Source organism: Theropithecus gelada, chromosome 17 (genome assembly GCF_003255815.1).
Source record: "Theropithecus gelada isolate Dixy chromosome 17, Tgel_1.0, whole genome shotgun sequence".
Taxonomy (NCBI): domain Eukaryota; kingdom Metazoa; phylum Chordata; class Mammalia; order Primates; family Cercopithecidae; genus Theropithecus; species Theropithecus gelada.
Genome location: NC_037685.1, coordinates 70,660,663 through 70,687,813, shown reverse-complemented (window position 1 = coordinate 70,687,813; position 27,151 = coordinate 70,660,663). Strand labels below are relative to the sequence as shown.

The 27,151-nt window shown below is 38.9% G+C and overlaps 1 protein-coding gene across 4 annotated transcripts in view; it reads left to right on the top strand.

The window, feature by feature from the left end:
- The window catches only part of LHFPL6 (LHFPL tetraspan subfamily member 6), a 256,816-nt gene that overhangs the window by 149,237 nt on the left and 80,428 nt on the right, over positions 1-27,151 (top strand). The window lies entirely within an intron of this gene.

Sequence of the window (27,151 nt, the reverse complement as noted above, 5' to 3'; positions counted from 1 at the left end):
ACTTCCAAAGTTATGTTATTGATTATGACGGATTGGATATGGACAAATTAAAGCAAAACCTTTACCAGAGTAAATTTATTGCATATAGTTGACAGGTCGAAATGGCATGCCACTTAGTATCGTGAAGTTTGCTATTGGATGGGACCTAAATGAAAATACCGGCTTTGCCACTTAACTAGAGGGCAATATGGTTTACTTTCCTAAATCTTAGTTTCTCTATCTACACAATGAAGATGGCATCAGCCTCATAGGGAAGCCTTGAGGATCACTGAGGTCCTCAGATACAGTGTTAGTTGTGGTACACAGTTGGGACATGATCTTTGTTTATACTGGCCCAGTTCTCTCAGGGTATACTGTCCCATGCTGCATGTCCTAGGGCCTCTGCTTACTCTGTGCTCTGCAGATGGTATCTGTTTAACTTCTGCACCCACCATAGTTCATCAATAGCTATCTCCAGCTCTACGTCAGGAGAGCTTGAGAGCTTGCCTGTGAGGACAGTTTGTTCAATGATTTCTCCTATTTCATAGCACCTTTCAACTAAATGGTTCTGAGTGGTAGGAGTTACAGTGCATAGGATAGGATGGGAGTCTCATAGAAACATACACAAAAGATAAGTAGGCCTACTCTGTTGGAGGAGATTACATAGATGGGCTTCAGGCTGTATCTGAATCTTCATATTTCTTCCACTTTATCAGGGCCTTCCAGTGAGTTCTCATCCTAAAGTCATTTTCAAGTTTGTGCTCCTAACTACCCTGCTCATTTCCTTATTTGTAAATTTGTTCATCTCCCAGGAGAGGGCTAGAAAGTAATAGGTATCATAAAGAAGACTTGGCATACAAATTATAAATAAGATCAATAAAAATATGACGGAATGATGCTTTTTAATTCTCCTTCTAAGATTATTAGCTCTTTTTTGTGGAGAGAAAAATGCAAATGTGATGCTAATTATGAAGATCCATCTGTTATGCTTAAAGTACCACAGAAAAAAAAGCCTAAATTTAAAGTTCTTCTATAGTACTTCGCAACCTTTGAAGACTCATTTTGGAGAGGCTGTTTCCATTTCAAACAAACTTTGATGTCCTCTAAGGCAGGATGTCTACCTGAAAGACTCTGAGTTGCTATTTGAAGAGGCCAGTTTATTCTGATGTGCCACTATTTTTTGTTTGTTTTATTCTGCTGTACCAAATTCAGTTAAATGGACAACTGAATAATTATTTGGAAAGAATTGTTAAATAAATGATGAAAAGCAAACATTAGATAACTACCAACCCCTGAGTACTTACTCAGCTCAGAATTTGTTTCTTTTAATACCCTTCCTGGGCAGGGATTCCAAAGCGTACTTTAATAAACGTCTGTTGAAATCTGTTCTATATTAAGACTGAGCATTCTCCTGGTAATTTGGGTCAGGTCCAGTTTAGGAGCTGGGTGAGAAATTCATCTGACCTCTCTCATCCTGTGTTTTTTTAATTTGTAAAATTGGAAAAGTTATTTTCAATAAATCTTCACAAAGTCCCAAGTTAAAGAACCTGAGTATTGTTAAAGCCCCAAATTCATGTTCTTTCCATTGTGTGATGTGATGTCATATGGCATTTATAAGTTTTATAAGTTTATAAGATTTATAAGTTATCAAGGTAAAGGGACTGAGTCCATTTCATGCTGCTATAATAGAGTACCACAGAATGGGTAATTAATAAACAATAGAAGTTTGCTGAGCCTATAGTTCTGGAGGTTGGGAAGTTCAGGATCAAGGGGACGTGTCTGGTAAGGACCTTCTTGCTGCATGATAATAAGACTGAAAGCATCACATGGTGACAGTATGCACAAGAATTAGCAAGAGAGGACTGAATTCACTCCTACGATAATGACAAACTCACTCCTGAGGCAGTGCCATTAGTCCATTTAATAAGGGCATCCCTGCCCCTGTGGCTTTGCTGGACTCAGTCCACTCAGCAGGTCTCACAGGTTAAAGTCTTGTGCCTGCAGTTTTTCTGGCTGGAGTTGCACACTGGTGACTCTGTGGTTCATGGTCTCAGGGGCCACACCACTCCCATGGCTCCACTAGGCATTGCTCTAGCAGGGACTCTCTCCAGTGGTTCCACCCCTGTGACAAGTCTTTGCCTGAGCCCCCAGGCTGTCTGTAACATCCTTTGATACCTAGATGGAGGCTGCCATGGCCCCACAACTCTTGCATTCTGTGTGCCTTCAGAATTAGCACCAAATGGATGTTACCAAGTTTTATAGCTTGTACCTTGTGGTGTGGCAGGTGAAGCCACACCTCAGCTCACTTGAACCATGGCCAGAGCATGCTGAGGGATGCTGTACCAGAATTCCAGGAGTGGAGTCACAAGGCAGTGTAGGGCAGCAAATGTTGAAGTCTTGTGGGCGCCTCTCTGGAAACCTTGCCCTTGAGGTTCTAGCTTGCCTTGAAGATCTCTGAAATGCCTTCAGGGTCATTGTCCTATAGTCTTGATGAGTAGAACCTGGCTTCCTTCTATCCATATGAATCTGTTTAGCAAATGTCTCTTGGCCACACCTTTAGTATTCTCTCCTGAACAAACTTTTTTATTCTTTATATGGTCAGGCTGATAGTTTTCCAAATCTTGGCATTCTACTTTCCTTTTAATTATAAATCCCATTTTTACATCATTTCTCTCTTCCTTCATTTTACTGTAAGTATCTAAAAGAAGCCATGCAGCAGCTTGAACACTTTGCTGCTTAGATATTTCTTCTGCCAGATATCCTAGTTCCTCACTCTTAAGTCCTGCCTTCCACAAAGTTCTAGGACCTGGACTTAATTCCATGAAGTTCTTTACAACTGTATAACTAGGATAAAGGATGGCCTTTATTCCACTTTCCAATGCTCCTTGACTTATGATGTGGTTACATCTTGATAAACCCATTGTATGTTGAAAATACAGTAAGTCGAAAATACATTTAACACACCAAACCTACTGAACATCATAGCTTAGGATAGCCTACCATAAACATGCCCAGAATGCTCACATTAGCCTATAGACAAAAGCCTATTATATAATCAAGTATGGAATATCTCATGTAATTTATTGAATACTATATTGAAAGTGAAAAAGAGAATGGTTGTATGGGTACTGAAAGAACCATTTCTATTGAATGCATATTACTTTCACACCATCATAAAGTAAAAAAATTGTTTAAGTTGGGGACCATCTATATCTGTTTCTCATGTCTATTTGATACTATATCAGAATGGCCCTTACACTCCGTATTTCTACCAACATTCTGACCATGACGAGTTAAGTAATCCCTAGGAAGATTTAGGTTCTCCGTACAGCTCTTGTCTTCTTCTGAGCCCTCACCAGAATTGCCCTTACCACTCCATTTACAGCAATCCAGGCTTTTACTAGCCTCCTGCTCCAGATTTTTCCAGCCTATATCCATTATTCAATTCTAAAGCTGCCTCCACTTTTCAGGTATTTGTTATAGCAACAACCCCGTTCCGTGTACCAATTTTCTGCCTTAGTCTGTTTTATGCTGCTCTATAACACAACACCAGAGATTTGGGAGTTTATAAAGAAGTGAAATTTATTCTGCTCATGGTCTGGTGGCTGGGAATTCCAAGACTGAGGAACTGCATCTTGTGAGGGTCCTCTTGCTGTGTCATCCCATGACAAGAAAGCAGGAGGGCAAAAGAGTGCACATGAGAGACAGAGGAAGAAAAGGGGACAGAACTCATCCTTTTCTCATGAACCAACTCCAGCAATAACTAACCAATGCCCATGTTAATTAACTCACTCCCATAATAATATCATGAATGCATTTATGAGGACAGAACTCTTGTGACCTAATCACCTCTTAAAGGTGCCACTTCTAGACACCATTGCCTTGGGGATTCAGTTTCCAACATACGAACTTTGGAGGATGCACTGAAGCCATAGCAGGGACTAATGGAAGACACTAGATATTTTCAACTCTCTGAAAAAGGAGAGAGAGAGAGAGAAAGAGAACAAGCTTCAGTTAGCTCAGTAACTGAGACATGAGGGCCGGCTCTGATTGAGGACAGTAGTATTTGAAATGATCCCTGAGTTGTTCTCACCATAAAAGCCAGGGATGGAATTTTAAGAAGGAGATTGTTCTCAATAGTGCCAAATGCTGCAGAGAAGTCCAAAAGAGGGAGAACAAAGACAAGTCAAAAATTCACAGTGCAAAAAAACAGAATAGAATTACAGAGCCCAAAGAACCTCTGAGATCTTCATTAATATAATACACATACCAGAAAACTCAGATCAAGAAAGAGAGACACTTAGGCAGAGCTACATAGCTAATCAGCAGTCATTCCCAGATCAGTTCTGTCTCCTGATTCCCAGCCTATGCCCTCCCTCTCATTTCATGCCTTCTCTTCCCCTTGTAGCTAGTTAGTGCCCATACAGACCCTTTAGCACTTTCCAAAGTTCTGATTATAGTGATATTTTAAATGTGAACATCAGTCTCACCAGAAAGTTTCTCTACACGTGGAAACTTATTTGGAGCAATACAAGTGTTAAACATATTCTTCTTAAGGTTTGCTCAAGAGCTTCTTATACTGAAAAACTTATACATCATCTCTTAATAGCTAAAAATATGTACCCTGATAATAAATAAAGGGAATTTGTGATATGACATTTATAACAATTTAACAGAATACTTTTGGACATATTCAGATTTTTCAATTTTCTGATTTTTTTTAAAAAAGGCTCAGTTCTTTCACATGATCATACAAGACTATTTGATATGTAGAGGCAGCTAAAGAAGTTTTAGCCAGCCAGGAGTGGTGGCTCATGCCTGTAATCCCAACACTATGGGAGGCTGAGGCAGGCGGATCACCTGAGGTCAGGAGTTCAAGAACAGCCTGGCCAACATGGTGAAACCTGGTCTCTACTAAAAATACAAAATTAGCCGGGCACGGTGTCACATGCCTGTAATCCCAGCTACTTGGGAGGCTGAGGCAGGAGAATTGCTTAAACCCGGGAGGTGGAGGTTGCAGTGAGCCAAGGCCTCACCATTGCACTCCAGCCTGGGCAACAAGAGTGAAATTCTGTCTCAAAAAAAAAAAAAAAAAAAAAAGTTTAGTCCAGGTGCAGTGCAGTGGCTGGCTTACAACTTTAATCTCAGCTCTTTGGGAAGCTGAGTCAGGCAGATTGCTCGAGCCCAGGAGTTCAAAACCAGACTGAGACACGTGCTGAAATCCTGTCTCTACAAAAAATACAGTAATTAGCTGGGCATGGTGGCATGTGCCTGTAGTCCTAGCTACTTGGGAGGCTGAGGTGGGAGGATCACTTGAGCCCAGGAGGTCAAGGCTGCAGGGGGCCATAATCATGCCTGTGCACCCCAGCCTGGGTGACAGAGTGAGACCCTGTCTCAAAATAATAATAATAATAAAGTATTTTGGGTTTTTTTTTCAGGAATTCTGAATTTGATTGATGAGAAATTGAAGCAATATATCAGGAAGGCAGTAGACTTTTCCTCCATTTTCCTCCATGGTGGTCCTATAAATTGCTGCCCCAGCCATATTTTAAATTCCTATGGCCAGGTTAGTTTAGGTGTTTTGTTGAGTATTTTTAACTTCCTCATCAACTAATAGCCTAATAAACAATGCATTTAACAAAGCAGGGACCTGGTGCAGTGGCTCACACCTGTAATACCAACACTTTGGGAGGGAGAGGCAGAAGGATCATTTGACCCAGGAGTTTAAGGCCAACCTGAGCAACAGAGAGATCCTTTCTCCAAAAAAAAAAAAACAAAATGAAAAACAAAAACAAAAACAAAAAGAATTAAATTAGTTGGCATGGTGGCACCTGCCTGTGGTCCCAGCTACTCGGGAGGCTTGTATTAGTCCATTTTCATGCTGCTGATGAAGACATACGTGAGTCTGGGTATTTTACAAAAGAAAGAGGTTATTGGACTTAGAGTTTCACTCTAAGTGGCTGGGGAGGCTGGGGAGGCCTCACAATCATGGTAGAAGGTAAAAGGCACATCTCACATGGCAGTAGACAAGAGAAGAGAGCTTGTGCAAAGAAACTCCCATTTTTAAAAACCATCAGACCACGTGAGACTCATCCACTATCACGAGAACAGCACAGGAAAGACCCACCCCTGTAATTCAATCGTCTCCCACCAGGTTCCTCCCACAACACGTGGGAATTGTGGGAGTTACAATTCAACATGAGATTTGGGTGGGGACACAGCCAAACCATATCAAGGCTGAAGCAGGAGGATTGCTTGAGCCCAGGAGGTCAAGGCTATAGTGAGCCATGAGCGCCCCTCTGCACTTCAGTCTGAGTGACAGAGCAAGACCCTGTCTCAAAAATGACAGCAATAACAACAAAAACAAGGCAGGTATCAAGCCCCAAGAAGGGGTCTATCTGTGTAACTGGAGATTATAAATAAAGTCAAAGAAAGGGCCTATGTATTTGCTCTCTGTTTTCTGTTTGTTTATGTGCATTTGTATATAAATTTGTATATAAAGACTCATGTCTCACTTTGTTGCCCAGGTGGGTCTTGAACTCTCTGCCTCAAGCAATCCTTCCACCTTGGCCTCCCAGAGGGCTTAAATTACAGGCATAAGCCACCACACCTGACGGGCTCACTGTTTTTTAAACAGGGTATAGACCACACCAAAGCTCTGGGCTCTGAGCCAACCCAGAGTAACACTATGGAGTTGACTAAATTTGTCTTTAAATTTATACCCACCACCTTCACCCAGTCATTATACTTACCTCTTCCTTAGGAAATGTGATGTATCATTGCAGTCTCTCCAGATAACTATCTAAGATATCTTCTGCTCATCTGGTTATATGATCTCTCTCTCAATGCCGTTTTAAGCCATGATGAGACTTCTTCCTCTAATACATACTTTACTGTTCAGGCTCTGTGTATTAACTGATTAAACTTAAAAACAGTTACTTAATGAGGTTGGACTAGAGACGACTGTAGCCACTGTTACTGCATTAGTTCATTTTCACACTGCTGTAAAGAAATACCTAAGACTGGGTAATTTATAAAGAAAAGAGGTTTAATTGACTCACAGTTCTACAGATTGTACAGGAAGCATAGCAGCTTTTACTTCTGCAGAGTCCTCAGGGAGCTTTTAATCATGGTAGAAGGCAAAGGGGGAGTGAGGGAGGCACTTCACATGCCAGAGGAGGAGAGAGAGAGAGAGAGCAGGGAGGTGCTACAGGCTTTTAAACAACCAGCTCTCATGAGAACAGCACCAACGGGGATGGTGTTAAACCATTCATGAGAAACAGCCCCCATGATCCAATCACCTCCCACCAGGCCCCATCTCCAACATTGGGATTTATAATTTGACATAATATTTGGGCAGGGACAAAGATCCAAACCATATTATTATACCCTAGACCCCTCCAAATCTTATGTCCCACCTCATATTGCAAAATACAATCATGCCTTCCCAACAGTCCCCCAAAGCCTTAACTCATTCCAGCATTAACTCAAAAATCCAAAGTCTAAAGTCTCATCTGAGACAAGGCTAGTCCCTTACAACTATTAGCCTGTAAAGTCAAAACAAGTTAGTTACTCCGAAGATACAATGTGGATATAGGCATTGGGTATATTCTAAAAAGGAGAAATTGGTCAAAAGAAGGGGGCTACAGGCAAGTCCAGGACCCAGCAGGGCAATCATTACATCTTGAAGTTCCAAAATAATCTCCTTTGACTGCATGCCTCACATCCAGGGCACACTGGTGCAAGGAGTAGGCTACCAAAGCCCTGGGCCATTCCATCCCTGAGGGTTTGCAGGGTTCAGCCCCCTTGGCTGCTCTCAAGGACTGCCATTGAGTGCTTGCAGCTTTTCCAGGCACATGGTGCAAGCTGTTGATAGATCTAACATTCTGGGGTCTGGAGGATGGTGGCCCTCTTTTCACAGCTCTGCTAGGCAGTGCCCCAGTGGGGACTTTTTGTGGGACTCCAACCCCACATTTTGCCTCTGCACTGCCCTAGTAGAGGTTCTGCATGGGGGCTCCATCCCTGCAGCAGGCTTCTACCTGGACATTCAGGCTTTTCTGTACATCCTCTGAAATCTAGGTAGAGGCCCCTAAACCTCAACTCTTGTACTCTGCATACCTTCAGGTTTAATACCACATGGAAGTTGCCAAGGATTAAGGCTTTCACCCTCAGAAACTGTGGCCTGAGCTTTACCTGGGACCCTTTGAACCACAGCTGGAGCTGAAATGTCTGGGATGCAGTAAGCTGGGTTCTGAGTCTGCAGAGCGCAATGGGGCCCTGGGCCTGGCCCAATAAACCATTATTCCCTCCTTGGCCTCTGGGCCTGTGATGGGAGGGGCTTTCCTGAAGGTCTCTGAAATGCCTTCAAGGCCTTTATCTCATTGTCTTGGATATTAGCACTTGGCTTCTCTTTACATACGCAAATTTCTGCAGCCTGGTTAAATTCCTCCCCTGAAAATGGGCTTTCCTTTTCTACCATATGGCCAGGATGCAAATTTTCCAAACTTTTATGCTCTGTTTCCCTTTTAAATGTAAGTTCCAATTTCAGTTCATTTATTTGCTTATGTATATGACCATAGGTGGTTAGAAGCAACAAGGTCACATCTTGAATGCTTTGCTGCTTAGAAATTTCTTCCACTGGATACCCTAAATCATCAATCTCAAGTTCAAAATTCCACAGATCCTTAGAGCCGGGGCACAATGCAGCCAGGCTGTTTGCTAAAGCATAGCAAAAGTGACCTTTACTCCACAACAATTTAACAAGTCTCTAGGAAATTCCAAACCTTTTTTCATTTTTCTGTCTCCTTTTGGGTATCCCAGATGGTTCTAACCTCTGCCTGTTACCTAGTTCCACACTTTTAGGTATCTTTATAGCAGTGTCCCTCCTCTGGGTACAAATTTTTATATTAGTTAATTCTTGCACTGCTGTAAAGAAATACATGAGACTTGATAATTTATTAAGGAAAAATATTTAATTGGTTCATGGTTCTTCAGGTTGTTCAGAAAGCATAGAAATTTCTGCTTCTAGGAAGTCCTCAGGGAGCTTTGAATACTGGTGAAGGCAAATGGGGAGAAAGGCACTTCCCATAGCCAGAGCAAGAAGAAAAGAGGGAGTGGGGAGGTGCTGCATACTTTTAAACAACCAGATCTCATGAGAACTCACTCACTATGACGAGTACAGCACCAAGGGCGATGGTGTTAAACAATTTATGAGAAACTGCCCACATGATCCAATCACCTTCCACCAGGCCCCAACACCAACATTGGAAATTACAATTTGACATGATATTTGGGCAGGGAGACAGATCCAAACCATATTCGTTACCCATTATAATGATGTCTAAGAAAAGCAGGATTAAATGGAGAGTTAGAATCTAGAATTACAGTAATAACAACAATACTAATAATATGATTATAAAAGCACAGCAGCTTACATGTTTTGAGCACTTACCATCTACCAGAATATGTAAGCCTTTTTATAATATAATAAGTCTGTAAAATTTCTCACCTTTTGAATGAGGAGAGGTCTAGGCAGGTTATAAAATATATCTGAGGATTTAGAGCTGTGGATTTCATCACAGGTCTGTTGAGTTCCAGTGGCTTAACTACTGTGCAATCAAGTGGTTAAGTGGACCCAACATGTAGGTCACTCTTAGGATCCACATACACCTCCCATTGTTGGGGCCATAGCTGTATTTAACAGCTATTATTAGGCACACACTGGGATGTTGAAAAGTCACACTAACTCAGGAAATTACAGTGATCAACATGATATTGATGTGTAACCTGCAACAGGTATGACCACACAAACCATAACATTGCTGTGCTTTATAATACATAATTTTAGAGAACAATGATTTAATATTTGTTGATAACCTGCAGATGAGGGGAAAAGTTGTTTTATAAGTTAGTATAGTTTATAAGTATTGGTAGGAACTAGAAGGTTAAAAACTTTTGACTAGGTGGGCAGGGGCTATGGAGAAGAAATATGTATATCAAGAATTGCCATCAGAGCGGGAAGAAAGGAAGGGATTGAATAAAAATGAACAGGGCAATGAAAAGGAAAGAGATGTTTCTCTAGACTAAAGCTATTGTCATGTATGATGTAATTCAGTTATTCATTTGTTTGTTAATTGGTTACTTTATGTAAGCAAGCCATGCTCATTTTAAAAATTTTAACAGGACATCAAAAATAAAAATTATATTACTCATAATTTCACAACTTTACTGATATAGTTAACATTGAAGTACATCTTTCTTCAGCTATTTTTCTCTGCATGTTGTATTTTATTTTGGGATCTTTTTGCATGTACTCCTCTAGAATGTTCACTGGCTGCACATAATTTTCTTATATTACTGGTTTTCAAATTATTTGGCCTCAGGACCCCTTTACATGCTTAACAATTGTTGAGGACTCCAAAGGATTCTGGTTTATACGATTGATACTTAAAGTAAAAATTAAAACTGAGAAAAGCTTAACATATTTATATAGTTATTAATTTAAAAATAATATTAAAACCAAATACATGTTAATATAAATAAATATATTTTCCAGAACAAAAGAATAGTTAAGAGTGACATTGTTTTCCAATTTTTTGTGAGCATCACTTCTTTAGTGACTGGTTTAATAGAAAATAGCTAAGTTCTCATATGTGTACATACGACCTGTTTCAATATGTTGTTTTGATTGAAAATAAGAAAATACAGGTTCATACAAATATGTAGTTATTAAAGTGGCATTTTAATAGCATTTTGAGATAACGTTGAATATTCTTTGATGCCACACCAAAACTTGATGGGTAGTTGTTTCTAAAGGTTGGTTGAAATGTGGAATCCATGAGTTCTTCGTATTTCGCTGTCTATGTATAATATATATATTATATTTTATATATATATATATAAAATCCACCATCCTGTCTTGCATTTTGAATGGAGACTTTACCCATGCATAATTCTGTGACATTGTACATTAGTCATTTGGAAAATAACATTCTGAATTACATTCAACTTCTACATGTTGATACATTTTACTTCATAATATATAAAATATCATATAATGACCTCATCTAAAGGTCTTTAAGTATTGAGGAGCTTCCAAGCATACTGTGACAGAAACAAATCTTCCAAAATTCTTATATTTGCTTGAAAGCTGAAATTTTACCATTGGCAACAAACAACTGTCAATGTGGATTCACTTTCCTCTTGGATAAAACATTTGCCCATGGCTCAAGTCTGGACAACAATACTTTGTCCTTTGTTGTTTCAAGTGAAATATTTTCATTAAAAAAAGGTTAATTTGGCTAAAAACCCAAAAACTCATTACACAAGTGCTTTATCTCAAGATAGCCATCATCTTTCTATGTGAGTATTTCTCATTTTGTCACAGAATATTAAAAAGATATGTACTCAGAGGTTGATTTACTTCTTTATCAAGGATATTCTTAAATAACATTGGCATTTTTTGATTGCAAGCGTGGAGGTGAAGTCTACATGACTGGGAGTAGTACAGTTTGGTGCTGCAACCTTGACTCATGCTAAGGGCCATGCAATTTAACCTACCATTTCATTTGGGCCATCAGTGAGGATGTCAGCTTGGTGAAAATGGGTAGTAACATTGCAATGTTACTATGAAAGCAAGTTTAAAAACAATTTAACCTGGCACCAAAATGATTGACATGTTTATAACAATTTGACTACTATATAATATGCAAAGGAAAAATCGAAATTGGAATCACTCATGTTACAAATGCTTGATAGAGAAACAGCATTGGAGCAGAAAACATGGATTCTGGAGTTAGAATTCTGCTGCCTTCTTTGCATGCTTATTAGCTGTCTGACTTTGGACGAGTCATTTAATTTCCCATTCTTCATCTGTAAAAGGTCAATAATACATTTTCTTACAAAGATGTTGTGAAGGCAAAACAAGGCTGTGTGGAAAGTGCCTGATACAGTACCCAACATGTAGTAGGTCTTCCCTAACTAGAAGCCATTATATTTTTATTAATGGGAAAAGATCTCCCCAAATCAAGGTCTGGGGCCAAGAGGTGTCTTATCTAGATCCATGCTGCCTCTGAGCATGCAAATCAAAGAATCCATTGGTAGATGTGGTTGCAAGATGTGGGAAGAAAAATAGGAATCCAAAAACCTGATACAAGAGTCTGTAAGAGTCATCAAAACAGAAAAAGGGTCACAGATAGCAGGCTCTTTGCTGTCTTCTCCCAGAGAGCCAGGGAAACAGGAGCAGGAAATCGATGGGTTGAAGGGAGTAGAAGAAATAGATTTCATCCCAAAGGAGGTTCCTGGTGACTGCTGGATTATTCAGACTTCCTGGCTGAGAGAGCTGGTTTACAGGGCCAGGGTGGGATGGATAGGAATTCTTATACTTTTAGACTGAATAAGAATTTTCTTGCCAACATGACAGCTTTGAGCAGCAATCAAGGGCTTCAAATTTCCACAACATCTGAGGTCACTCAATTTATACTTAACTTGCCAGTTTTGTTATTATTTCCAGTGTCCTATTGGATTCTTGGTAATAATTGTTTATCATTGAATATCAGATTGACACTAATTCTTTCTCTGGGGTCTTCTGTACAGATCACTGACTTTGAACAGATGTATATGTCCAGCTGTCTGCAACCTTGTCAGGGGTTTCCTCTGGCTTAATTGATATTTTTTGATATTTATTAAGCACTCCTCAACATGATGAATCATCAAAGGATTATGTGTATAACATGCCCTTTACTTTATATAAAGTGTATTAAAGATAGAATTGCACATGTGCATTTATCATGTAAGTTATAAAGCTCTTGATCCCCCCAAAATGCCAGTCATTTCCAGTACTTAGCTTTGTTAGAATTTCTTTTATTTTTTAGTTGATTGGTTGACTTGTTCTCTAGAGTTAAATATACATCATGGTGAGAGTTAGGTGCTATTTGGAAAAAAAAGGATTACTCACCAAATTAGTTGTTTCTTAACAACTTACTGATAGATACTTAATTATCAGAGCCTTGTAACAATTTAGAGGTAGGAGAGCTTAGCTGGCCAGCTTAGTTCTCCTACCTCTAAATTCGCATAAGGCTCCAATCTGTTGACTTTAGCATCAGAAAGCAAGATCTAGTGACTGGATAGCTTGAATGGATTTTTGCGTATGTATTTCTTAGCCTCATAGGAGGATAACTTGAAAATAATTTATTTTCTGTTTTGGTATTTGTTTTCATATTAACAACATATGTATTCTATATTTCAGCCATAAAATTGGGGTAAAACGAAAATGTTTAGTCATCTGTTCAGTGATATATTGACTGACTGACTGACTGACTAATTAATTGATTCAGTGACCCTGTGTTGGCTGCTTATTATGTGGCAGGCAGTGTTCTAGGTCCTACAGAAACAGCAATAAATAAAACTGATAAAAATATCTGAATTTGTGGGGCTTAAATTTTGGGAGTGGAGTGGGAGGAGGGAGAAACAAACAATTTTTTTTTGAAGTAAATCATTAAGCACATTGAAAGATACCAAGTGCAAAGGAAGGAAAAACTTATGCAACCAGGAAAGGAAACAATAACTACCCGGGATGGAGGTGGGTTGCAATTTTAATAAGGCAGTTGAGGAAGACCTAATTGAGAGTGAGATTTGAACAAAGATGACATAGGAGAGGGGGTGAACCCTGCAGAGGAAGGGAGAGAGGTTGAACCCTGCAGAGGAGACGAGCGTTTCAGGCCAAGGGATGAGCCTGTGCAGAGGCATTGAGGGGAGACAGCAGGGATGGTAGCATGTGTAGAATGTGAGGTCAGAGAGGAGTGAAAAGGGAGGGAATGGACAGAGGGGAAAGCCATTATAAAGTCTGAGCACATGACCGGGCGCGGTGGCTCACGCCTGTAATCCCAGTATTTTAGGAGGCTGAGGCAGGCGAATCACGAGGTCAGGAGACCGAGACCATCCTGGCTAACATGGTGAAACCCCGTCTCTACTAAAAATACAAAAAATTAGCCAGGCGTGGTGGCAGGTGCCTGTAGTCCCAGTTACTTGGGAGGCTGGGGCAGGAGAATGGCATGAACCCAGGAGGTGGAGCTTGCAGTGAGTCAAGAGCACACCACTGCACTCCAGCCTGGGTGACAGAGCGAGACTCCGTCTCAAAAAAAAAAAAAAAAAAAAGAAATAAAAAGTAAAATGAAGTCTGAGCACAGTGTAAAGTGATCTGCCTTATGTTTTAATAAAATCACTCTTGCCACTGGGTTAAAAAGACTGTATTGGGTGTGTCTTAAATTATTTGTGCTGTTATAACAAAATACCACAGACTGGTAATTTTGAAATAAAAGACACTTATTTCCTTACAGTTGGAGGCTGGGAAGTCCAAAATCAAGGCGCCGGCAGGTTAGGTGTCTGGTACGGCTCGTTCATCTAGATGTCCTCATGTGGTTCAAGGGACAGAAGGGTAAAAGCGACCCAAGCGGGGTTCCTTCCAGCCTTTTTATGAGGCACTAATCTATTCATGAAGGTGGAGCCCCCTTAACTTAATCATTTCTCAAAAGGCCCCATGTCTTAATAACACCACAATGGAGATTCAATTTCAACACCTGAATTTTGGGGGACACATTCAGACCATAACAGGGGGTTGGGACAGACACAAGGAAAAAAAATGGGAGGGATTACGATTAAGCCAGGTGAGAAATAGGGGTGACTTGGGGCGGAGTGATAGCTGGGTGGTGAGAAATGGTTAAATATTTTAAAAATCGAACCAACAGGTTTGCTGACAGATTCGATGTGGAATATGAGATGAAGCCACCCCAAAAATTCTACAGGGCTTTCGGCTTATGTAATAAACAATAGGAGTTTAGAGTTTTCCTCAACTTAGATGGAGACGACAGTGTATGGGTGGTTTTTTAAGTGAGGGAGTGGTGTTCATCAAGTATTCAGTTTCAGATATGTTAAGTTTGAGATTTCAATTAGACATCAAAGGAATAAGAAAAGTTGGAAGGTTAGAAGGACAATGGATATTTCAGTCTTGGGATTCAGACAAAAGGTATGTACTGGAAGTATGAGTTTGTAGGTGTTGTGTCCGGAATTGGTTCCTTCTGGTGGATTCTTGGTCTCGCTGACTTCAAGAATGAAGCTGTGGACCCTCGCGGTGAGTGTTACAGTTCTTAAAGATGGTGTGTCTGGAGTTTGTTCCTTCAGATGTTCAGATGTTTCTGGAGTTTCTTCCTTCCGGTGGGTTTGTGGTCTTGCCGACTTCAGGAATGAAGCCACAGACCTTCGCAGGGAGTGTTACAGCTTTTAAAGATGGTGTGTCCGGAGTTTGTTCCTTCAGATGTTCAGATGTGTACAGAGTTTCTTCCTTCCAGTGGGTTCGTGGTCTCGCTGACTTCAGGAGTGAAGCCGCAGACCTTCGCAGTGAGTGTTATAGCTCTTAAAGGTGGCAAGTCCAGAGTTGTTTGTTCCTCCCAGTGGTTCATGGTCTCGCTGACTTCAGGAGTGAAGCAGCAGACTTTTGCAGTGAGTGTTACAGCTCATAAAGGTAGTGTGGACCCAAAGAGTGAGCAGCAGCAAGATTTATTGTGAAGAATGAAAGAACAAAGCTTGAAAAGCATGGAAGGTGACCCAAGCGGGTTGCCACTGCTGACTTGGATGGCCAGCTTTTATTACCTTATTAGGCCCTGCCCATGTCCTGCTGATTGGTCCATTTTATGGAGTGCTGATTGGTCCGTTTTTACAGAGTGCTGATTGGTGCATTTACAAACCTTTAGCTAGAAACAGAACCCTGATTGGTGCATTTTTACACAGTGCTGATTGGTGCATTTACAAACCTTTAGCCAGACACAGAGTGCTGATTGGTGCATTTTTACAGAGTGCTGATTGGTGCGTTTGCAAACCTTTAGCTAGACACACGGCACTGATTGGTGCGTTTTTACAGAGTGCTGATTGGTAGGTTTACAAACCTTTAGCTAGACAGAAAAGTTCTCCAAGTCCCTACTCAACCCAGGAAGTGTAGCTGGGTTCACCTCTCAATGTCAACATGTAAATGATGTCTTAGATCAGCTTTCCCAGGAAGCAGATACTTGAGATGAAGATTTGCAGTCAGACATGTATTGGTAAGGACTTTTGAGATTAATAACTGTGAGGAGTAAAGGAAGTAGGAATGGACAGGGGGAAAAGTTGGGCTGCAATAAGATCAGAAATAAATCCTTCCACCAATCTCATGGAGAGCTCTAGAGTTGGAAAAAGCTTGCAGAACTGTCATAGTTTATACCCCCTACATCAGCCAGTTACTTGATGCCCACGCTTGTGACCTTGAGTGAGGCAACTTTCTTCAGCTGAGGGCAGTTGCTTGGTGAAGACAGGGAATAAATTTTGAGAAATCAACCATTAACATTCTCAGCAGTGGGGGAAATGAGTGCTTCAGTCTTAAGGGCAGGCATCTGAGTGGTACACCCAGCATACACTGCAGTAGTATTTAAATCCATGAGAAGGATGAGATCACTAAAGAAATGAGTGTGCTTAGACAAGATGTCCAAGGACTGAGCCCTGAGTCCTGTGGCATTATGAAGTTAAGAAGTTGAAGTAATAGGTTGGAAAAGGCAGAGATCTCAGAGAAGGAGTAGTCAGTGTTGCTGAATGATTGCAAGGAGGGTATGGTGCCCTACAAGCCAGGGAAAGAAACATGCTTTAAGGAGACAGTGATAACCTATGTCACATGTTGCAGAGAGGTCAAGTTTAATGAAAATTGAGAATTTAAATTTGGATTTAGCAAGACAGAGGAAGTCAGAGTGGTCTTGACAAAGACTTGTTTCAGTAGAATAGTAGGAATGAAAACCAGACAGAAACAGGTTCAAAGTAGAATGGGAGAAGAGGATTCGGAGACCATGAGTGTATGTAATTCTTTCTAGGAGGTTTTTCATAAAAAGGATTAGAAAAAATAGTAGCAATAATCACATTAAATATAAATGGTCAACATATTGATATTGGAAAACCAATATCAGTAGTCACATTAAATACAAATACAAGCAAAGATTGTCAGATTGTAAAAAAATGTAAGACCTAACTATATGTTGCCTATAAGAAATGCACTTTAAATTTAAAGGCACAAATAGGGTAAAAATAGAAGGATGGAAAAAGATATACCAGGCTAACACTAATCAAGAGAAGGCTGCAATGGCTTTATCAATAGCAGACAAAACAGATTTCAGAGCAAAGATCGTTATTAGGAAGATTTTGTAAAGAGAGATGGATCAATTCATCAGGATACTTTATGATCCTGAATATTTATGCACCTATTTATAGAGCTTCAAAATACATGAGACAAAAATTAATGCAACTGCAAAGAAAAATAAAGCAATCAACAATTATAGTCAGAGATTTCGATATTCTCTCTTGAGAATTGATAGAACAATTAGGAAAAAAACAGTAAGGATATGGATGACTTGAACAACACTGTCAACTTGATATAATTGACATTTGCATAATAATTCCCAAACAACAGCAGAACACACATTTTTTCAGGTGCAAGGAGAACATATATGATAAAACAAGTCTCAATAAATTTTAAAAGATTCAAGTCATACATGTTGTTTGACCACAATGGAATTAACTTAGAAGTAAGTATTATAAGCCGAGCGCGGTGGCTCACGCCTGTAATCCCAGCACTTTGGGAGGCCGAGGTGGGCGGATCACAAGGTCAGGAGATCGAGACCACGGTGAAACCCCGTCTCTACTAAAAATACAAAAAATTAGCCAGGCGCAGTGGCGGGCGCCTGTAGTCCCAGCTACTCAGGAGGCTGAGGCAGGAGAATGGCGTGAACCCGGGAGGCGGAGCTTGCAGTGAGCCGAGATCGCGCCACTGCACTCCAGCCTGGGCGACAGAGCGAGACTCCGTCTCAAAAAAAAAAAAAAAAAAGAAGTAAGTATTATAATGGTATCTGAAAAGTAGTACATTATTTGGAAGTGAAATAAGACATTTCTAAATAGCCCATAAGTCAAAGAAGTCAAAAGGGAAATTAGAAAGTATTTTGAATGGAATGAAAATAAAGAGAAATACATCGAAATTTGTGAGATGCTGCTAGAGCAATATTTAGAGGGAAATTTTAAAAGAGTGTTGCTCCATTAGAATACAAGTGTCTCAAGTCAATGATTCCACTTGCACTTTAAAAACAAGAAAGAGAAATTCAAAGTAAAGGAAATAAATGTCACAATAGAAGTCAATGAAGTAGAAACAGGAAAAACAATAGAGAAAATTGATGAAACCAAAAGCTTGTTTGTTGAGAAGATTGATAAACTAATAAAGCTCTATCCAGGTTGATAAAGAAAAAGAAGAGTAGAAAAGATACAAATTATAAATATCAGGAATGAGGAAGGTGATATCACTAAAGATGCTATAGATTACAGTGATAATAAGGGAAGATTATGAATCACTGCATAGCAATACATTTGACAACTTAGATGAAATGGAAAATTCCTTGAAAAACACAAACAACAAAAGGAAAAAGAAAATATCAGTAATTCTATGTCTATTTTAAAAATCAATTTGTAGTGAAATACCTTCTCTATAAGAAACTTCATGTCCAGTTGACTTTCCTGATGAATTCTATGAAACTTTTGAGAAAAAGTAATATTAATTCTACAAACCTCTTGCAGAAAATTGAATAGGAGAAAATACTTCTCAATTCATTTTATAAAGCCAGCATTATGTGTAAGGCCAGAAAAAGACATTCAAGAAAGGAAGCTGTATTAGTTCATTCTCATACAGCTAGAAAGAAATGCCTCAACTGGGTAGTTTATAAATAAAAGAGCTTTAATTGGCTTATAGTTCCAATGAGCCAAGTAAACAGTTCCAAAGAGGCTGGACAGGAAGCATGATGCTAGCATCTGCTTTGCCTCCGGGGAGGCCTCAGGAAACTTACAATCATGGCTGAAAGTGAAGCGGGGAGCCAGCACTTCACATGGCTGGAGCAGGAGGAAGAGAGAGCAGGGAGGTGCTACACGTTTCTAAACAACCAGTTCTCTTAATAACTCTTATCAAGTTAACTAAGATGACGGTGCTAACCATTCATAAAGGACCCACCCCTGTTATCCAGTCATCTTCCACCGGGCCCTACCTCCAACACTGGTGATTACAATTCAACATGAGATTTGGGAGGGGATGTAGATCTGAAGCATATCCAAAGCCTACAAATCACTATCACTCATGAACCCCAGTGCCAAATTTCTTTACATTTTTTAGCAAACTATATCCAATAATGTGTAAAAAAATTTTTTTACATATTGATGATGAGGTGGAATATATCCCAGTAATGCAGAGTTCGTTTAACATTGAAAAAAATCAATTTAAATGACAGTATTTTTAGAAGTTTAAAAATTAAATCATCTGGTCATTTCAATAGATGCAATAAGAATATTTTACAAAATCCAACAGCTATAACTGATGACACCTCTTAGCAAACTAGGAATAGATGGGAACTTCTCCAGCTCAATAAAGGACATCTATGGAAAACCTATAGTTAACATTATTTTTAATGGTGAAAGGCTGAATGGTTTCTCCAATGATCAGGAATGAGGCCAGATGTCCTCTCTATCTTTCATTAAACATTGAACTGGAGATTCTAACCACTGGAATAAAGCAAGAAAAAGAAAGAAGACAAACCCGGATTAGAAAGGAAAACTATTTTTAATCTCAGATGGCATGTTCGTCCATATAGAAAACAAGAGGGACTCCTCCAAAGAAGCTTTTTGAACTAATAGATGAATTTAGCAAACTTCAGGATACAAAATTACTTTACACAAAAATTATTTCTATTTGTATATATTATCAACAAGCACATATATGGCAAGCTGTTTTTTCTTACAAAGATGCAAAACCTATCCAGTGGAAAAAGAATCTTTTTTTAGACAAATAAAGCTAAAACAATTGGATGTTTAAATCTAACAAAATGAAATTTGATCCATATCTCACAGCATATACAAAAATTAGCCCAAAATTGGTCAATACCTAAATATAAAACCTAAAATGGTAAAAATGTATAAGCCAACATAGGAGAAAATCTTTGTGACCTTCAGTTAGTCAAATATTTCTTAGATATGATACCAAATGCTCAATCAATAAAAGAATAAATGGATAAACTGGACATAATAAAATTAAAACATTATCTTCACTAAAATATTTCTAAGGGTAAGCCAACTCTTTTATATACATACAATAGAATATTATTTGGCCATAAAAAGATTGAAGTTTTAATATGTGGTGCAACATAGGTAAACCTTGAAAATATTATTCTAAGTGAAATAAGCCAGAAGCAAAATGGCAAATACTGTATAATTCTACATACCTGAAATATTTAGAATAGGAAAATTTGTAGAAAATAAAGTAAATTAGGCCAGGTGCAGTGGCTCACGCCTTTAATCCCAGCACTTTGGAAGGCCGAGGTGGGTGGATCACCTGAGGTCGAGAGTTCGAGACCAGCATGACCAACATGGAGAAACCCCGTCTCTACTAAAAATACAAAATTAGCTGGGCGTCGTGGCACATGTCTGTAATCCCAGCTACTCAGGAGGCTAAGGCAGGAGAATCGCTTGAACCCGGGAGATGGAGGTTGTAATGAGCCGAGAATGGTGACTTTGCACTCCAGCCTGGGCAACAAGAGTGAAACTACGTCTCAAAAAAAAAAGAACGAAAGAAAGAAAGAAAAAAGAAAAGAAGGTAAATTAGAGCTTACCAGGAGCTGGAGGGAATGGAGATAGGGAGTTATTGCTTGATGGTTATAGAATTTCTGTTTGAGATGGTGAAAAAGTTTTGGAAATAGTGGTAATGGTCACGTAATATTGCAGATTTATTTAATGCCATTCACTTGTACACATAAAAATCATGAAAATAGCACATTTTATGATATATATTTTTTTTTACCACAATCTTAAAAAAGACTATTAACAGAATGAAAAGACAGTGAGCCATGGTGGTTTGAACCTAGAATGCCAGCTACTGTGAACGCTAAGGCTGAAGGATCACTTGAGGGCAGGAGTTTGAGACCAGCCTGGGCAACATAGTGAAACCGTGTCTCATATTTTTTTTAAAAAGGTGAATGAAAAGACAACTTACAGACCAGGAGAAAATATATGAGCATATTGTATGTTGATAAAGGACTTGTGTCAGATATATAAAGAACTCTCAAAACTTCATAATAAAATAATCTATTAGCAAAAATGGGAAAAAGATTTGGATACTTCATCAAAAACAATAATATGGACAGCAAATAAGCATATAAGATGCTTTATTAGATATTAGGGAAATGCAAATCAAAAACCACAATACACTACCACTTCACACCTATTAGAATTGCTAAAATTAGAAAGGAAAACCATACAAAATATGGGCGAGGATGAACTGGAGGTCTCATAAACTCATAAATGCAGTTTGGCAGTGACTTCAAAAGTTAAACACTTACCGTATGACTCAACCATTCCACTCCTAGGTATTTTCCCATAAGAAAAGGAAATATATGTCCATACATACATAGACGTGTATACAAATGTTTATAGCAGCTTTGCTCACAATAGTCAAGCACTGGAAAGAACACAGACATTATCAACAGGCGAATGGATAAGCAAATTGTGATATACGCATGCAATGGACTGTTACTCATAATAAAGATGAATGAACTATTGATATATACTCAATCAGGGTGACTCTCAAAATCATTATGCTGAGTGAAAGAAGCCAGATGACGAGTACATATGTATTTTTTCATTTATATTCTCTAAACTCTAGAGAATACAAACTAACCTGTTATGACTGAAAGCAATCTGTAGTTGCCTGTGAATTGGAGGGAGAAGTGCTAGCAGGGATGGAAGAGAGGGTTACAAATGGAAACCTTTGGGGAGTGATAGATATGTTCATTATCTTTATTGTGGCCGTGGTTTCCTGGGTATACACATGCCCAAGCTTATCAGATTGTACCTTTCAAATATGTGGCATTTATTATATGTTGCTTGTACCTAATGAAAATGTCTAAAACAATTTAAGAGTACAAAATAAAACTGTAGCTTTAGTACTCAAATAATGCTACGATTCTTTGCCCTATTACTTTTAAGGCTTCTGGGGAATAGTCTAGAAATGTGCAGTGCCCTGTAAGTTTCATATTAATATATTACAGAAATGAGATATGATAGCCACAGAGATTCCAGATCTCTGAAATTATACGAGGACATTTTCATCATTTTGAAAAATTGCAGTACCATTTTTTTCACGTTGTAACAATCCCCATAATATTAAATTGGATGTTATCTTACTACCTATTTATGTGACTGTGGACTGGCACATAAACAGGTGATAAATTTTTCTGTAGCTCCACTTTGCAATTTCCTTTACTCGGGTGCCCTTCTACTTCACATTCACACAATAGGAATGTTTCCTTCACAGCCCACATTATCATCCATACGAGGCTGAGCTCCTGGTGCAGTTGCTGACAGCTTTATTCAGCAGCCTATTCTTACCTATCTGGTTTTTCTCATTTTCACAGTTTTCATTTATTTAAGCTTTCTTAAAACTTTATTTCTTTATTGTGTGATTCCTTTATTCCTTTATTGTGTGATTCAGACCCTAAGATGGAAATCTAGTTCTTCTAATTTTCACTGACTTTCCAGATCTAAGGTGAAGCTATTTTAAAAGCTCTATTATTATTCACTTTCACAGTATTTGGGTTACACTTTCATTTTAATGCATGAGCTACTTTAGGAAAAACAATAATTTTCTAGAACTATTTTGTATGTGCTCTTTAAAAATATATAATATGTGTCATGTACCATATACAAGATAAATAATATCTATGCTGGCTCATAGGAGTTCAATACAAAGGAGATTTTACCTTCTTCCTTCCTCCTGCCTTTACTGTAGCTCCTGCCACTCCCATCCCTCACCTGCTGTCCTGTTGCAGTCTCTCAATTGGTTTTCCTGTGTCCAATTTCTTCTACCTCTAATCCAATTCTAACCAGAGTGAGCATGTTAAAATACAATCATGTCACAGTACTGCAGAGGATCCTTCCCCAATTCCATGTTGCTTTGACAAAAGTATCTAGACAACTCCACTTATGTGAGGTCCGGTGTGCCCTGGCACTACTTTATCTCACTTGCTCTGTTTCCTTTCTCATGCTTGATTCCTTCTACATTGAAATTCTTTCAGGTCTTTGTCACAGATATTGATTCCTATGCCTGGGGTCACTTTTCCTCACCTCACATGATTCTCACTTGTCCTTTGTGTGTCAGCTTTTGCATTATGTTCCCTCAGAAAAATTAGCTAGGCATGGTGGCAGGTGCCTGTAATCCCAGCTACTCAGGAAGCTGAGGAAGGAGAATTGCTTGAACCCGGGAGGCAGAGGTTGCAGTGAGCCAAGATTGTACCACTGCGCTCCAGCCTGGGCAACAAGAGCGACACTCTGTCTCAAAAAAAAACCCTTTCTTTCCCCAAGCTGAGCGTGATGCTTTGCCTTTGTGCATTGCAAAGCATCCTGTATTCCTCCTGTCAGATCCTTTAGATTTATTGCATTATGTAGTTGAAAAATATAGCTTCAAATACTCCTGAAGCAAGATTTAACCAAAGCCATTTGGCACATGGAAGTGTTGTTGATATTCTAACCAAATAAATCTTTGTGTAATGTCTTAGATAATCTGAGTACTACAAGAGATCTGTTGAGAATTATACACATGTGGCATCCTTTCTTTGATTCTTGGTGATGTGGTTTGGCTGTGTCCCCACCCAGATCTCATCTTGAATTGTAGTTTCCTGTAATTCCCACGTGTCATGGGAGGGACCTGGTTGGAGCTATTGTAATTGAATCATGGGGCTGTTACCCTCATGCTGTTCTCGTGATAGCAAGTGAGTTCTCATGAGATCTGATGGTTTTTTAAGGGGCTTTCCCCCCTTTTGCTCTGTACTTCTCCTTGCTGCTGCCATGTGAAGAAGGATGTGTTTGCTTCCCCTTCTGCCATGATTGTAAGTTTCCTGAGGCCTCCCCAGTCTTGTGGAACTGTGACTTAATTAAACCACTTACCTTTATAAATTATCCAGTCTGAAGTATGTCTTTATTAGCAGCATGAGAATGGACTAATACACTTGCCTTCCTTACAAGCCACACAAATGAGGCTCCTAACCCAAAATAAACTGCTGAGGGAAAGGCGTTGTCATGAGAACTTTCCAGATAAAAGAGTGTATTTTTATAAGGAATTTGTAGCTGTTGCCCATTGTATTTTCTTCCTTCTTCTTCTTCCTTCTTTCTTCTTTTTTTTTTTTTTTTTGAGATGGAGTTTCGCTCTTGTTGCCCAGGCTGGAGTGCAATGGTGCCATATCAGCTCACTACAACCTCCGCCTCCCAGGTTCAAGCGATTCTCCTCTCTTAGCCTCCCAAGTAACTGGGATTACAGGCGTACGCCACCATGTCCAGCTAATTTTTTGTGTTTTTTAGTAGAGACGGGGTTTTACCTTGTTGGTCAAGCTAGTCTTGAACTCCTGATCTCAGATGATCCGCCCACCTCAGTCTCCCAAAGTGCTGGGATTACAGGCGTGAGCAACCATGCCTGGCCTGTGTTTTCTTCTTGACATTAACTGTACCAGCATAATTATTTTAGAATTAATTATACCTAACATTAGAACATATCATATAGTCTGCTGCCACTTACATAGAAGATTATGATAGCAGCACAACTTCTCTCATAACTTGGCATTTTCTGGTACTTGCACCCAGGTTATTGACCTGTGATTAACAAATAAGGCTAGAACAATTGGATGTTTACATGCAATAAAATGAAATAACAAAATCTGCTAAAAAGGGCATGAGATATGAGCATCTCCTGAAGACTTAATAATTAGTAATAATAATAATGGTAGCAACAATAAAAAACCCAAACCAATTGTTTATGATTGCCTCATTCTTTGTATTGCTGGGCTAGCCAAGCATTAAGACAACTAGGTCTACCTGACCGTCCTCTATGAGTGTACAGATTCCTCACATTGGTTTTGTAGGTGTGCATTTCTCCAGGTAAAGGAACAGAATTCAAATATGTCATATAAAAAGATTTTTTCATATAGCCAACCTTCAAATTATTAATGTGACAGTCTGAAACCATTTTTCAAACTTTTTCCATCCTCTCCCCAATATGCTTTTATTGGACTGCTTTGGGGAAGTAGAAACAGATGACAGCTGTGAATTTCCAAAATAGTCCCCATTAATTTCTCCACTGTGTACCAGTGGGAATGAACTTGGAACCTTGAACCCTGCCCGTTAATGGAGGATTTTGCCATTTGAATGTTCAATTGAAAATGATGTGATTTTCATCATGAAACATCGGATTTCATACCTTGTAAACCAAAAAGTGGAACAGTAGGCTGTCATCCACCCAGTAAAATCTCCTAAATGACAATGAGAATTTTTTTTATATAATAATACATTTATTTTATTATTTCAATACGCAGGATCAGTCATAATGCTAGAATCTGTTTCATCACAGTATGTGTGTGTGTGGTGTGTTATGAGCCTAAGACTTAAAGTTGTAGAATTCAACATTTAGTAATATCTCTGAGTGATTTTTAAATTATTAGTTATATTTTATGAAAAACTGTAAAGCAAACATCTTTATCATTGAAGAATTTTAAACTAATAAGCAAATATGATACCTGAACATCACTTTGGTGCAGGAGTTTTACTTTCAATCTTTTGCCTTTTCTCCATGATTGACAGGCTTTCTTTTAGTGGATATAACAGGAGAGTCAATGGGCATTCACAGTTCTGATTTAGTTTTTTTTTTTTTGTGATCTGATAGACAGATATTAGATATTGCTACCACTAGGAATAAGAATGCTCTCCTGGCAAAACAGAAATGATAAAGCCCAACCCCTTTTCAATTCTGTTACCAAACTATTTCCTAGTTTTGAGGGGAAAAAAAAACCCCAGATTCAGAACCTAAAGATATGATATTGCTGTCTATAAGAATGGAACTACAGGAAGGAAGTTATTACCAGGACACGTAACTTCAGGACTACTGGTACAAATTGAGAAGCTTCTGGGCAAATACAATCTATGGAACTTATAACAGTTTTTATCTTGCTACTGTTGTTGTTTGCGACAGCATACCATGAGGGTCTTCTTTTCCTGTCTCTCACCAAATTCATATGCTTCAAGTATCTCTTAGAAGGAAGGAAAGTGAAAATACAATTATTTACACTTTTCAAATAGCCTCTTGAAAGTTTTCTAACTTTTGACAAAGTCCACCTTCTTTTTCCCCACTGAAAGTCTTGAGGTATTAATTTCCCTACTCAAATGTCACAAACCCCACCTCCTTTAGTATCTACAAGTCCGCTCGGGAAGGGAGTCTTAGGTTATACTCATGTCTTTTTAAAATCTTGTCATTTTTGATACGTTAAGGAAACCGGTGTCGTTGTTCCCAATTTCTGGCTGATAAGCACTCTCCTCTTTGCTTCTTTTAGAACAGTTATTTTAAATACCTGTCTTACTATTTCTCCCCCATGCTGCTGGCAACACTCATTGCTACTTATAGAAAGAAGACACAAAGGATGAAGGATCCATTAACCAAACCTACCTAAAGAGCTTCAAATTGAGGTATGGATTACATTTTGATGGGCAAAGGCGTACTCTGTAAGTTGAGGATTGTATAGTAACCCAGATCTTAATCTTCAGACACTCCAAAGTCTTTGGAAAATAAGCCTTATTTCTGAATGTGTGATGTGCCTCAATTAGGAAGGGAGCTGTGGGAGAAGAGTGGATACAGACTCCAGATAGCCTAATTTGAAGGAGGCTTGCCTGTCAGTGTAAAGGCCAGAGGCAGCTAAGCAGGTGCAAACACAGTTGGTGATCCAGACCTTCTAGGAACACACAGGCTGTTAGGCTGTGCATTTTCTATAAAAGCGCTTTGTGCTTTGGTCACTTTATTGAAAATCATTATTCTCGACATTTTTACTTCTGTAAAAGAAATATATATCTTATCAATAGTTATAAAAAGTACTTGGATTTTTAAAAATATTTCTAGAAAAAAATTTAATTAATCGTAACCTACATTGGTGAGCTTTACCGTAGGAAAAGACTGTCAGGAAAAAATAGAAAAGTAACTTGTGAACTCTTTGCAAGCAGGTGAATACAATTTGTAAAAATCTGTATGGGACTCATATGTGTACAACTC